Genomic DNA, 12,616 nt, shown 5'->3' with positions numbered 1-12,616 from the left:
TGTGCTCATATGAGAAATCTTCATGATACATGTTTTGAACTAACTTGACAGTGCCAAACTACCGAAGGCTGTTCACAAAAGCAAGACTGAATGTTTTCCCCTCTGCAGTGCTGGAGGGCAGGATGAGAGGAGTACCCTACCAGGAAAGACTGTGCTCGTGCACCCATGATGTAGATTCTATAAAACACATTGTGCTGCACTGTGGGAAGTTTGAGCAAGCTAGGGCTGAAGTGATTTCACCCCTGCTAGCCTTGCTCCCAGGAAAATCAGAGGATTTCTATATCAGGTTCCTATTGGAAGACCGGTCAAATGCCAGAACACTAGCAGTGGCAAAGTTTTTATCGGTGGTCACAAGAACTAATGTTTCCTATTCCGAATTTGAGTAAGATGTCTGAGTGGTTTGAGGGCGGGGTGTCCCAGCTGTGTATTGCTTGGTAACGAATTGATGGGTCTATGGACCGTAATAAAGATTGTTGTTGTTGTTTTGAACTTTGAATAGACATTTTGGAACAACCTTTGCCCCGGCTGTTGCCTTGCTGCTTTTCCTTTGGAATGGCAAAGAAGCATGGGAATTAATGTACAGTGGTACCTTGGTTCTCAAATGCCTTGGAACTCAAACAACTTGGAACCCAAACACTGCAAACCCGGAAGTAAGTGTTCCGGTTTGCAAACTTTTTTTGGAAGCTGAACGTGCTCCGTTTTGAGTGTTACGCTTCCGATTTGAGTGCCACAGTTCCGTTTTGAGTGCTACGCTAAGGTCCGTCTGTTTTGCAATTTATTTTGCATTTCTGTTTTTGCGGCTCTTTCTTCTTTCTTTTTGTGACTGTGTGGAACCCAGTTCAGCTACTGATTGATTGTGTGACTGCAGTACATTGTGTATTGCTTTCATTTTATGGATCAATGGTCTCATTAGATAGTAAAACTCATGTTAAATTGCTGTTTTAGGGGTTGTTTTTAAAAGTCTGGAACGGATTAATCCATTTTGCATTACTTTCTATAGGAAAGCGCACCTTGGTTTTGGAACGGACTTCCGGGACAGATTAAGTTTGAGAACCAATGTACCACGGTACTATGAAGCATGGTCCAATGTAGTTAAAGAAATGAGTGATGAGGTTCGGCTGTTCTTATTGGAGTTCCTGGGGCCATCCCAGGGGGAGACAAATAGGGTCACCCACCTTAGGCCCTGTGCTTTAGGGTGTTTGTGCGCTGAGGGTCGGAGCCAGCAGCCCCACTGTCTGGCCAGCCCTGCTGCCTCCTGTCCAGCCAAGGAGGCTCTCCATCTCCTGTTTCCCTACAGGGAGGCAGGGAAGGAGGAACTGCAGGGTGTCACTGGTACTGCCAACCCCAAATCAAAAGCAAAAACCCACCAGGCAGGATAGAGGAGGCAGGGCAGCCGTAAAGGAATGAGTGTATTTTAATATTTCTGTTGGAAGCCGCCCAGAGTGGCTGGGGAAACCCAGCCAGATGGGCGGGGTATAAATAATAAATATTATTATTATAACAGAAAGTGAGCCCAGGTTAGTGGTGTTGAGGAAGTGGTTGCCACTACCATTGCCATGAAGAGAAGGAATGGCAGAGGCAACAATGTGATTTGCTATGAACATCTTACCTGCCAAGGCTGACCCAGGTAATTCCTATTGAATTCTACTCAAGACGAGTGGTGTGTATCCTTTGGTGAATTCAACTACAGGGATTCTAAAAGTCTTATCTGAAGAGAATTTATAATCAGCTCCTCTCAAATTGGAAGTACAGTAGTCATATTAGCGTAAAGCTGAGGGTGGATTTATGTAACGAGCCTTTCCTCATTGTACGTGTGGTAAAGCATATGTTTCCAAGGGAAAAGCTCCATGTTCAATCCCTGGCATCTCCAGGAAGGGCTCGAAAAGTGTCCGATCCTAAACCCTTGAGAGCTGCCACCAGCCAGTGTAGAGTTGGCAGTTCTGAGCCAAATGGACCACCGGGTCTAAGGCAGCTTCCTACAACTTTTTGTTCACACTCCATAATAAGGTTCCTGTGGAATTGAAAGGGTGACCTGTGCTATGCCGTCCCCAGCTCTCATGATCTCAGGGAATTATGACGAAAGATATTGAAGAAAGACTAGAAGCTAAACATCTTTCAGGTCATTCCACCACCCCTTTCAGTTTTACAAGCCAATTTCGCAATGGTCTTCCTGTACATTTTTTTATATATAAAAAATCCAAACTGTAATAAAAAAGAAAAAGAAAAGAAATCAATTCAATCCATTCTGAGTTGACATCAAGGACAAAACCCAAAAAGATATGCAAGGATTTCAGGTAGTGTAATGTAAAAGGGAAAAGACCACACCTTCTTTTTTGGCTTTTAAAATATATATATATATAAAGGAGAACTTATGGTCTGAGTGTTGTCAAAGAAATGAACTCCAAATGTTGTATTTCTGTAGATTATCGTTCATTCTCAATTCCAACTCCCTGCTCCCTGGGGTCTTCCAGTAACTGCTCTGGGCGTGCCTTTCGAATGTGTTCTCCTTTGATAAAGCATCCCATTTCCCCGAAGAAAAAGCAGTTGTCATTACACCAGCTTAGTTTGGAACTGGACCAAAGTATCATTCCAAAGATTTCCTCCCCTCCACCCTTTATAGACACACACACACACACACACACACAAATGACATAAATTAATTAACTGGTCAAATTCAAATTAACTGGCCGATGAACAGACTCAGTAAACACCAGCTTCCTGGAAAGCGAACTCACATCCTCTGTCCATCACCTCCAAATCTGATGTGGCCAATTGGTAGTCTGCAAGCAGCAACTTTGACTGCTGGGGCCGGAGCTCAGTGGTTTTGAGCACCTGCTTTTCATACAGGAGGTCTCAGGTTCAATCCCTACGGTAGCATCTCCAGGTAGGGCTGGATGAGAATCCTGTCTGAGATCCTGAAGAGATGCTTCCACTCAGTGTAGACAGTTGCTGAAAGAGGGACCGATGGTTTGACTCAGTATAAGGCAGCTTCTTCCTATGGCTGTCATCATTGTGGAAATTATTCCCCATGTGCATGTATGCACAAACCCAGGCTTCTAGTAGGTGGAAGGGAAGCATCAACACAGAAGATAAAGGCTAGGTAGGCTAGCTTCAGAGAGGAGAGAAGCCCCCAACTTCCTTTTCCATTCTCTCATGCAAGTGCCTACAAAACTCCTCTGTACTTCAAGAGCAGGGGATGGGGAAACTTTTGGTCTGTAGCCTGGCCAGCAGTAAGGGATGATGAGTGTTGTGATCCAGCAACCTCTGAAGGACAACAGGTTCCCTACCCCATGGAAGGGCTGCAGTTAATGCAGTAGAACACCTGAGTCAAATGCAAAAGGATCCAATTTCAATTCCAGGCATCTTCAGGTTGAGCTGGCAATGTCCTTTGCCTGAAATCCTTGTCATTAAGCGAGAGGGAATGACTGATAAGGCAATTTCCTAGCCCAGGCATAGGCAACCTTGGCTCTCCAGATGTTTTGGAACTACAACTCTCATGATCCCTAGCTAACAGGGCCAGTGGTCAGGGATCATGGGAGTTGTAGTTCCAAAACATCTGGAGAGCCAAGGTTGCCTACGCCTGTCCTAGCCACACAGATGCCCAAGCAAGACCTGAATATAAGAGCCCTCTCCCCTCCTGTGGTTTCCAGCAACTGGTATTCAGAAGCATTGCTGCCTCTGGCCATGGAGACAGAGCACAGCCATCATGGCTAATAGCCATAAATGAGCCACGAGCCTTCCCACTGGTAAGGCAGCTCAGATGTGTTTGGGACCCTGGTGCTCATTTTGTTGTTAGATTCAGTAGTATAGTCACTTGCAGTGGTGTAGTGTGGGTTGCGGCCCCTGATGGACTGGGCAGCTGGGGTGGGGCACACCAGGGAGGCGTACGCAGGGCCTGCACAGAGGGTGAATGGAGCCCGCCTCCAACAGGCTCCTCGCCTGCTGCCAGAGCTCTGTGCCTCTTGTGGGGGCGCCTGATTGTGCCCCTCAAAAATGTGTGCTCCCCCTGCTCCCATGCTACGCCTCTGATCACTTGTTACCAAGGTCTCCAAGCAACTTGCATTTAAATACATAAACCAGGCATCCCCAAACTTCGGCCCTCCAGATGCTTTGGACTACAATTCCCATCTTCCCTGACCACTGGTCCTGTTAGCTAGGGATCATGGGAGATGTAGGGCAAAACATCTGGAGGGCCGCAGTTTTGGGGTGCCTGACATAAACCAAAATACACTGTATACCATTATCACCATTAGGAAGAACTTTCTGACAGCAAGAGCTGTTTGACAGTGGAATGGAGTGTCTCAGAAGGTGGTGGACTGTTCTTTCTTGGAGGTTTTTAAGCAGGGGTTGGATGGCCATTTGTCAGACAGACACATGCAAAACACACACACACACACACACACACACACACACACACACAACCCCTTCCCATAGCAGCCACAGGAAGATTTGCCGGCAGGCTAACAGCAGAACAAAATCATGTCAGTCCTTTGAAAGCCTGGGGAAAAGGGGACGTCTTTACCCCGAAAAGTGGGGTGTAAGTGTGTTGAGTGGCGCCCTGGACTTCTGCCCCCAAGGCTCCCCAGGATTGCTTTAAGTCCAGGAAGACAGAGCTGGAACTGACCAGACTGACAGGCAATGGCAGGAGAATTTTTGCTTAACAGTCAGTGATTGGAATAGCCAGCGCTGTCCTTTAAACTCACAAATGCAAAGCGGAATTGAAATTTATTGCTCTGCTTGTTGCGTTTCCCTCCAGCAGGAGTGCCTGAGCAATCAATGATTGTGATTTGCCCGGCTTGCGGCGGAGACAGGTGATGGGTATGAATAATGCTTAGGCCTGCCTCGCCTGTGTAAATGTTCCCGCTTCCTTTATTCTCCTGGATAGGCAGACATGTGGGACTCTGCCGCGTCAACAGCAATTCCACTCCTGCCTCTTTGTGACTTGCACTCAAACCTTTCGCTATTTGCATGTGAATCCGCTTGGGGGCCCCTCAGGAGGCGGTGTCTGACCTGCTGAAATGCAGGTCTCCAAGCCTCTCAATCATCTTATAATACATAACAGCTAAATAATTCTGCTTGCCTGCATATAAATGACTCGGGAAAGGGAGGGGAAAGGGCAGATGGGAGGCCTCTGTGAGAGGCAGCATACTGACCAAACATTTCAAGTGACAGATTTTGCATGAAATGGAAGAGCTCTGCCGAGGAAAAGTCCCCACAGTGGTGAAAAGTCTCCCAGAGACCTTAAAATGTCTGTCACCTTTGGACCAAACCAGGCGCAATTCTTCACAAAGCTGACTCACACAAAATAGAAGCTCTTGAATCTAGCCCTCTTCATTAAAGAACCCTCCATCAAACAGCCTTGCTTATTTATCATTTGATGTGGTTAAGGCCCTTTCAGATTACCTGTTTATTGAGTTACAGGTAGGTAGCCGTGTTGGTCTGAAGTAGTCGAAACAAAATAAAATATTTTGTTTATTTTTTGTTTATTTAGTATTTGTCCGATTTGCTTGCACAAAGCTTTTGTGGAGGTTAGATTGCATCCAGTCTTTACTGTGGATTCATTCTGATCTGTTTGTGGGGACAGTTACAGGGCAATGAGCACGCGTCTCACATTCATCCTGAATGGCTTGCTAGGTGTTTATGTATTTTTTTTAATAGAAAAGAATGACTACTGCTTTCTCTCTCCCCACCCTCTTAGTGCAAGATAGTCCTTCAGATACATAGGAGCCAACTCCCAGAGGCCAAGGCGTCTTCATCCCCCAATAAAATATTTGAGGCGGTTGATGGGCATTGCGCCGCATCATGTGATTGATTATGTGGGGTGGGGCTTACCTGCCCCCCCTCCCAATTGCGCCCTTAGTTGCTAAACCACTGCCTGGAGTTCACACTTTTCTAAAGTTTGGATTCCCACCTCGATAGAACTGCAGGTCAGATGAGACACGACACTAAAAGTTCAATCCTTTACTTGAATACTCAGAACTAAGTCCCACTGAGTTCAATGGGACTGCCTCCCAGGTATGTGTGCGTATAGATGAGAGCGATAGATGAATAGATATACAGTCTAGATCAGGCACCCCCAAACTTCGGCCCTCCAGATGTTTTGGACTACAATTCCCATCATGCCTGACCACTGGTCCTGTTAGCTAGGGATCATGGGAGTTGTAGGCCAAAACATCTGGAGGGCCGCAGTTTGGGGATGCTTGGTCTAGATGTACCATTAGAAACCACTTTAGGGTTTAACATTTAATAATAGGCATGGGGTAATGTAATTGGGACCGCAGTGCATGGGGGAGGTTTAACCCTCCTCTCCCTGACTGGGATCCTGATGGAGATAACCCCTCTTACACACACACACACACACACACACACACACACACACTGCAATTAGCCTTAGGGAACAACCTTCTATTGGGCATCTCATGTAGCTCATAAAGTTCTTGTGAGGGTAAAATGGGATGCCGCTTCTATAGTGTCTCTTCTCTGCCTCTGCTAGCTATTTTTATAACGTTTCCACTGAAATTGCGCATTTCCCTTGGTGACATGGCTTGTGTCAGATGGATATTAGGTTTTTTTTAAAAGATAACAATTTTCAGTATAGCCAACGATTACGTATAATTACATTTCCCATGCCAGTTCTCCACATTGTGCAGTGATTGGGATTATTTCTCCCATAATCTTTAGATTGGCTGGATTGCAGAGGGTCTCTGAGTGCATCTAACTATCTGCCACCAGCTTTTCAAAAAGTTGGGTTGCTGGTTGTTAAGACGGATGCACCTGGAATATAATGGCCATTCTTCCAATCTTTTGATGGAAAAAAAAATCATTTTGGCAGCTAGAAAAGACACTTCCCCATCGCAAATCCTAGTTCACTTGGTAACTGCTCAAGATTTGACAAATTGCAAAGAGGTTAAAAATGCGCTTGGGATTCCAGCCCTCTGAAAACTGTTCTTTTAATAGGTAACATGCCCCCCCCCAAAAAATATAAGAACTTCTTTGGAATGATTTCCCTTTCCCATTCATTAACTTAGAAAATAATAGAAATGCACTCCATTCGCCCTTATCTGTCTCTATTCTGTTATGAAGGCGTCAAAGAAATAAGCCCAATTTTATTCATTTTTTTTTACCTTGCTACTCAAACTTGAATAGGAAACTGACCCACTGTGCCTTCCATCCTGTAAAGAAATAAGATAAAAACCATAAAGTGGAAGGGGCCATTTCTTCAAGTCTTTTCCAATTTGCTCATCATAGCATTAATGAAGCCAATTAGCAATTTGTCTTTATGTGCAGTATCCCTGGAAGGAAAAGCAGCCGTTTTTTCTAAATGACAAAAGAGATGATAGTACTTTGATAGCTTTTGCTGACTGACAGATGCTTGTTGGTCCTGGCAAAGTAATTTATTGGCCTTTGCTTGGTTCCTCAGGGCACAAGTCTATACAGAATACAGGAGGTGCTCTATGTATGAATATGGTGATGACTTTGCCTGTATAGGCTTTTGTTAATCCATTGAGATGAAAGCAAATGGACCTCTCATCTTCTGGGAAGCCGCATAAACCACTACATCATCCCTGCAAGGTCTGTCCATCCTAATAGTTCTTGTGCCAGAGCAATGCTCCAAGGCTATGTCTGACAATAGGCTACAGAAGCCGACCACACATCTGTCAACCGCAGCACAAACGCACATCTGATGCTGTCGCCTGATTGGCTCGGGAGCATCAAACAGCTTTTTCTCAGAAGCTCACCAGAACCATGGAGTTTTTGACAACAGCTCTGAATGAGATGCTGAAATTTCAGGACAGTTGTTGTGGTTGTTGTTGTTATCTTTGCATGCAGTAGGTCACAGGTTCAATTCCCGGCATCTCCAGGGAGAGCTGGGAGAGATCCTATCTAGAAGAGGCACTGCCAGTCAGTGTAGACAATACTAAGCTAGATGAAGCAATGGTCTGATTCACTCATGGGGCAACGTGGCACTGAATGTGGCTCCAGCATAGAAAGGATTCACATGAAATGCATAGCCCAGCTTGATCTACATGGGACTATTTGAGTGTGGCTCAGTTGTCCCCCCCCCCCAAGCCATTTTAAGAAAGGCATATCCCAAAAGGAAGAATAGAAGGAAATTAAAAAAACAAATAATGAAAAAAGCATCTCTGGGCCAAATAGGATGTGATGTTGGCACCATCTCTCCCCCCCTCTCCTTAATGTTAATGTGGTGGGAGAGGATTTAGGGTGGTCAAATTGGTAGAATTGCTCTTGTTTTGCCCCGTGTGGCAGCAAAATGTAAAGATTGCATTTTGCAGTGCAAGGCAAATTGCCGCAAGGCAGGCGATTATAACTGAGAAAATGCTATAAGGGAAAGGATTATTCTGTGGTTTTCTAGGACAGTGGTTCCCTCCCCAACAACAACCACCACCAATGTCTGGGGGGAGTGTCCGAAAGGTGGCACTTTGTCCTTAGGCATGTCAATCGAAAAATTGCGGGGGGTTTGGTTTTTTTTTGCTGTTTTTGAAGAAGGAAGCTCAACAACTTTAGAGTTGAAAAAAAAGTTGTGACTCCATTCAGGACTTCAAAGGAAGTTTCACAGAGCTCCTCCATATTGCACATTCATGATTACAGTAGTTCAGCGTCCTGTTCTCACAGCAGCCAACCAGTGGGAAGCCTACAAGCAGGACCCAAACACAACAGCGCTCTGCCCACCTGCAATTCCCAGCAGCTGGCATATTGCCTCTGACAGTGGAGGTAGAATATAGCCATGGTGGCTCATAGCTGCTGATAGCCTCATCCTCCATGCATCCTCTTTTAAGGCCTCCAAGTTGGTGGCTGTTATGTATTCAGTGGTCTGTGTCTGTCTGAGGTCGAGTCTGGACTAAGGGTTCTGAGCTCCTGTGTTCTGATTTGATACATGATATCCAATCACAGAACATTTCAGGATTTGGGCCTCTGCCATTGGCCCTTAAACTCTGAGTTATGATTCGCAGCTTGGAAGTTTAGACAGCCAATCATGTTGGGAGTGGGAGTGGCCCAGGCCTTCAGAAATGTATATATGCAGTTGCTTTGCCCATATTGTCCAGCTCTGTTAGTTCAATAAAGGTTCTTGCTGTTATCACTATGTCTTGCCTCGTGGGAACCCATCACTGCCTCCTGTGGGAGTGAGTTCCATAGTTCAATTCTGCACTATGTGAAGTCATATTTGCTTTTATCTTTCCTGAATTTTCAATATTCAGGTGCACTGAATGTCTGTGAGTTCTAGCGCTATGAAATAAGAAAGACCTGTCTCTGTCCACTTCCTCTATGCAATGTGTATTTTTATAAGCTTCTGTTATGTAGCATCTTACTTGCTATTTTTCTATAAACTATGAAGTCCCAAAGGCTGCAACCTTTCCTCACAGGGCAGGCCCTCAATCATTTTGGTTGCCTTTTGTGGAACCTTTTCCATGGTAACCCTTTTGAAATGAAACAAAGTAAAGTATCCTGATGTTTTCCTGTTTGGTAAGTCCAGCCCTGTTTGCTTCTCTCTAGTTGAAGGGCCAGAACTGCACAAAGCGGCCCAGATAACAAGAAAGAGAATAATAATAATAATAATAATAATAATAATAATAATAATAATTTATTATTTATACCCCGCCCATCTGGCCGGGTTCCCCCAGCCACTCTGGGCGGCTTCCAAAAAAAAACACAGAAATTCTAAAATACAGAAATCCATCAAACATTAAAAGCTTCCCTAAACAGGGCTGCCTTGAGATGCCTTCTAAAGGTCTGGTAATTGTTCTCTTTGACCTCTAGTGGGAGGGCATTCCACAGGGTGGGTGCCACTACCGAGAAGGCCCTCTGCCTGGTTCCCTGTAACTTGGCTTCTCGTAATGAGGGAACCGCCAGAAGGCCCTCGGAGCTGGACCTCAGTGTCCGGGCAGAACGATGGGGGTGGAGACGCTCCTTCAGGTATACCGGACCGAGGCCGTTTAGGGCTTTAAAGGTCAACACCAACACTTTGAATTGTGCTCGGAAACGTACTGGGAGCCAATGTAGGTCTTTTAGGACCGGTGTTATGTGATCTCGGCGGCCGCTCCCAGTCACCAGTCTAGCTGCAAGCCTTTTTTTTGTAACAGGCATATTTGGCTTGTATTATGAACGCCATTAACATGTGAAAAAACAGTTTGTATCCTCAAATTACAGCTGCTGTTTTTCCAAAGGCATCTGCTTCAGCTGGTGTGCAAAACTGCTAATCTTTCCCCCCACCCCCCACTTCTCTCTCCCCCTGACAGGAAATTATAATTGCACTTTTGAAAGATGAGAATATATTTGGCATATTGCAAATAAAGGAGATAAAGGGATTAAATACATGAGGAAAAGTGAACTGAAAGAAAATGCTAATGAGGAGTTATATTCAATATTACAAACTTCCACCTCTTGAAAGATGCCATATGTGGCAGTGCATGGTTTTTGATTGGCATTTTCAAACCATTTACACTTGGAAATCAATAGGCTTGTTCCAGAGGAGGTTGCTCAAGGAGGATCTTTTTACAGCCCAAATCAGAATACATTATGCAGTAGTTCAAAAAATAAGTGGGATAACTGAAGAACCAAACCAATAAAATGAAATGGTCATATAATTTTTCTTTTGCCTGACTAGAAAGCATTCTTGAACTCTGATCATGCCTCTAATCTGCCTGGAAAGAGGGCTGCATGAGAGTGTGAAGGCCTATTGTCCCAGGGTAACAACTGAATCTGTATTTCTGCTCACTTTTGCTCCTGGCTCCACCCAGCATTGACATGTGGATCTTGTAAGGCTGCACAGAAGAGAATGCACCCTTGGGGTTGAGAAAGGTTCCCAAAGGAATATTCAGTATTTATTATTCTTTTCACATGCAGACACCTTCCCCTACCCTACCCTGCTGCTAGTCCCCAGCTAGATGGTGGTGGAATCTGGATGGGTTATCTCCTTTGACTTGCCTTTTGGGGCCATCTTCCTTCCCATAGTAGCACATTGCCTGAATGATCACTCTTTAGTCAAGGTGATGACATCTCAAGGATGTCAACCCAACCCTGTCTCAAGCCAACCCACACTGAGAACCCTGTTCCCAGAAATCTGATAGGAAACCCATCACAATATATAGTATACATATGTGCGGGATCTGTTTTAAGAAACTTACTGGTAAATGCCTATTCAGAAGTACTGTCATAAGAAACAACCTGCTAGATAACGCAGGTATACGCCAAATAACCATACAAAACTTTCCCACCAAGTTTTTTTTTGTTAGTTGTTTTCACTTTATATTGGAGCCAATCCTACTATTTCTAACTGCGCTTATTTCAAATTATAGCTCCAGTCTATCGTCTTGCATTCAGAGGGGCTCCAATGTGTAAATGGAAATTTCAGCAATCAGAACCTGTGGCTGGTATTTTTAAAGAAGGAATAAGAAGAGGCGCAGAGATCTGCTGGATAGGATGACTACTTGTGCATTGCCAAAATTAAACTCGTGAAAGAAAGAAGGGGAAAGAGGATGCAGATCTGCATATGCTAATTCACATGGAATAATAATAATAATAATAATAATAATAATAATAATAATAATAATAATAATAATTCCACCCTTCACCTCCTGTGCTTTCCTTGATTGTGCCCTTAAATTGTGATAATGCCTCTTGGTTGTCTGACAGAGAGTTCTACATGTAGGAATGCCTGATGCCCACTCCCCTCTAAAAAGTTGCCTTTGAGGGAATGTGGCCCTCCAGCTGACACAGTTTCTCCACACCTGGTCTTTTCACATGTTGGAGCCCAGAACTATGCCTCAAGGCAAATGCATTTAGGACTGGGCAATCTCAGTTAAAGTTCTAATACAATGGTGGCCAACTCCTGAGAAACTGCAATCTACTCTAAGAGTTAAAAACTGGCAGTGATCTACCCCCTTTTTTGGGTTCAGGTCACAGTTGTTGAGCTTTTTTTGGGGGGGGGGAGCCCCGGGTTTCTGGGCTGCAGGGCAAAGAAGTTGAGCTTTTTTGGGGGGAGCCACAGTTGTTGAGCTTCTTTGGGTGGAGCCAGTGATCTACCGGTAGATCATGATCTTCCTGTTGGACGTGCCTGTTCTAATACATGCAAGGTACAGCTGTGGAGTTTCAAATTTGCTCTGGCAATGCCTCTTTGTCAAATACCAAGACCCATTTCAAGTTGTGAGCTACTAATGCAACTACCAGTGGCCCCAGATCATGCTGATGAGCATCTCCATTTCAATGTTATGTCCCATCAATTCAATGGGATCTGCATTTTAAATGCAGATGAAGATTAGGCTGGTGCATCACTCTCAATGTGGTTTTGGTGAAACAGGTTCCTCCGGTTTTGAGGTTTGTGGTTACATTTTTATGTAGAGCTTTAAATCTACATTTAAATTATCCAGTGACAGATTATTTTGGATTCAATTTTATTTGCAATGTGCATATTCTAATTGAGTTGCATTGCTGGTTTCCTTTTACTTTGAATGGGGGAGGGAAACAAAGGAAAATAATATTTCTAAGTAAAAATGGAATAGAACAGTGAATGTACTGTTAGGGCTTTTTCATCAAGATTTCACCATAAGGTTCTTGATCATATCTGGATTCAGGGATAGTTGGGTGAAATGTAATGTTA

The 12,616-nt window shown here is 44.4% G+C and overlaps 1 long non-coding RNA gene across 1 annotated transcript; it reads left to right on the top strand.

Moving 5' to 3' along the window:
* The first annotated feature begins 732 nt into the window (after nt 1–732).
* Nucleotides 733–11,534, top strand: LOC118092253 (uncharacterized). The gene is made up of 3 exons (XR_004693489.2): nt 733–1,627; nt 7,421–7,572; nt 11,316–11,534. It is a non-coding gene; the product is annotated as an uncharacterized LOC118092253 (long non-coding RNA).
* The last annotated feature ends 1,082 nt before the right edge of the window (nt 11,535–12,616 follow it).

Source organism: Zootoca vivipara, chromosome 12 (genome assembly GCF_963506605.1).
Source record: "Zootoca vivipara chromosome 12, rZooViv1.1, whole genome shotgun sequence".
Taxonomy (NCBI): Eukaryota; Metazoa; Chordata; class Lepidosauria; order Squamata; family Lacertidae; genus Zootoca; species Zootoca vivipara.
Note: the sequence above shows the minus strand (reverse complement) of the source record. Positions and strands in the feature narration are given on the sequence as shown.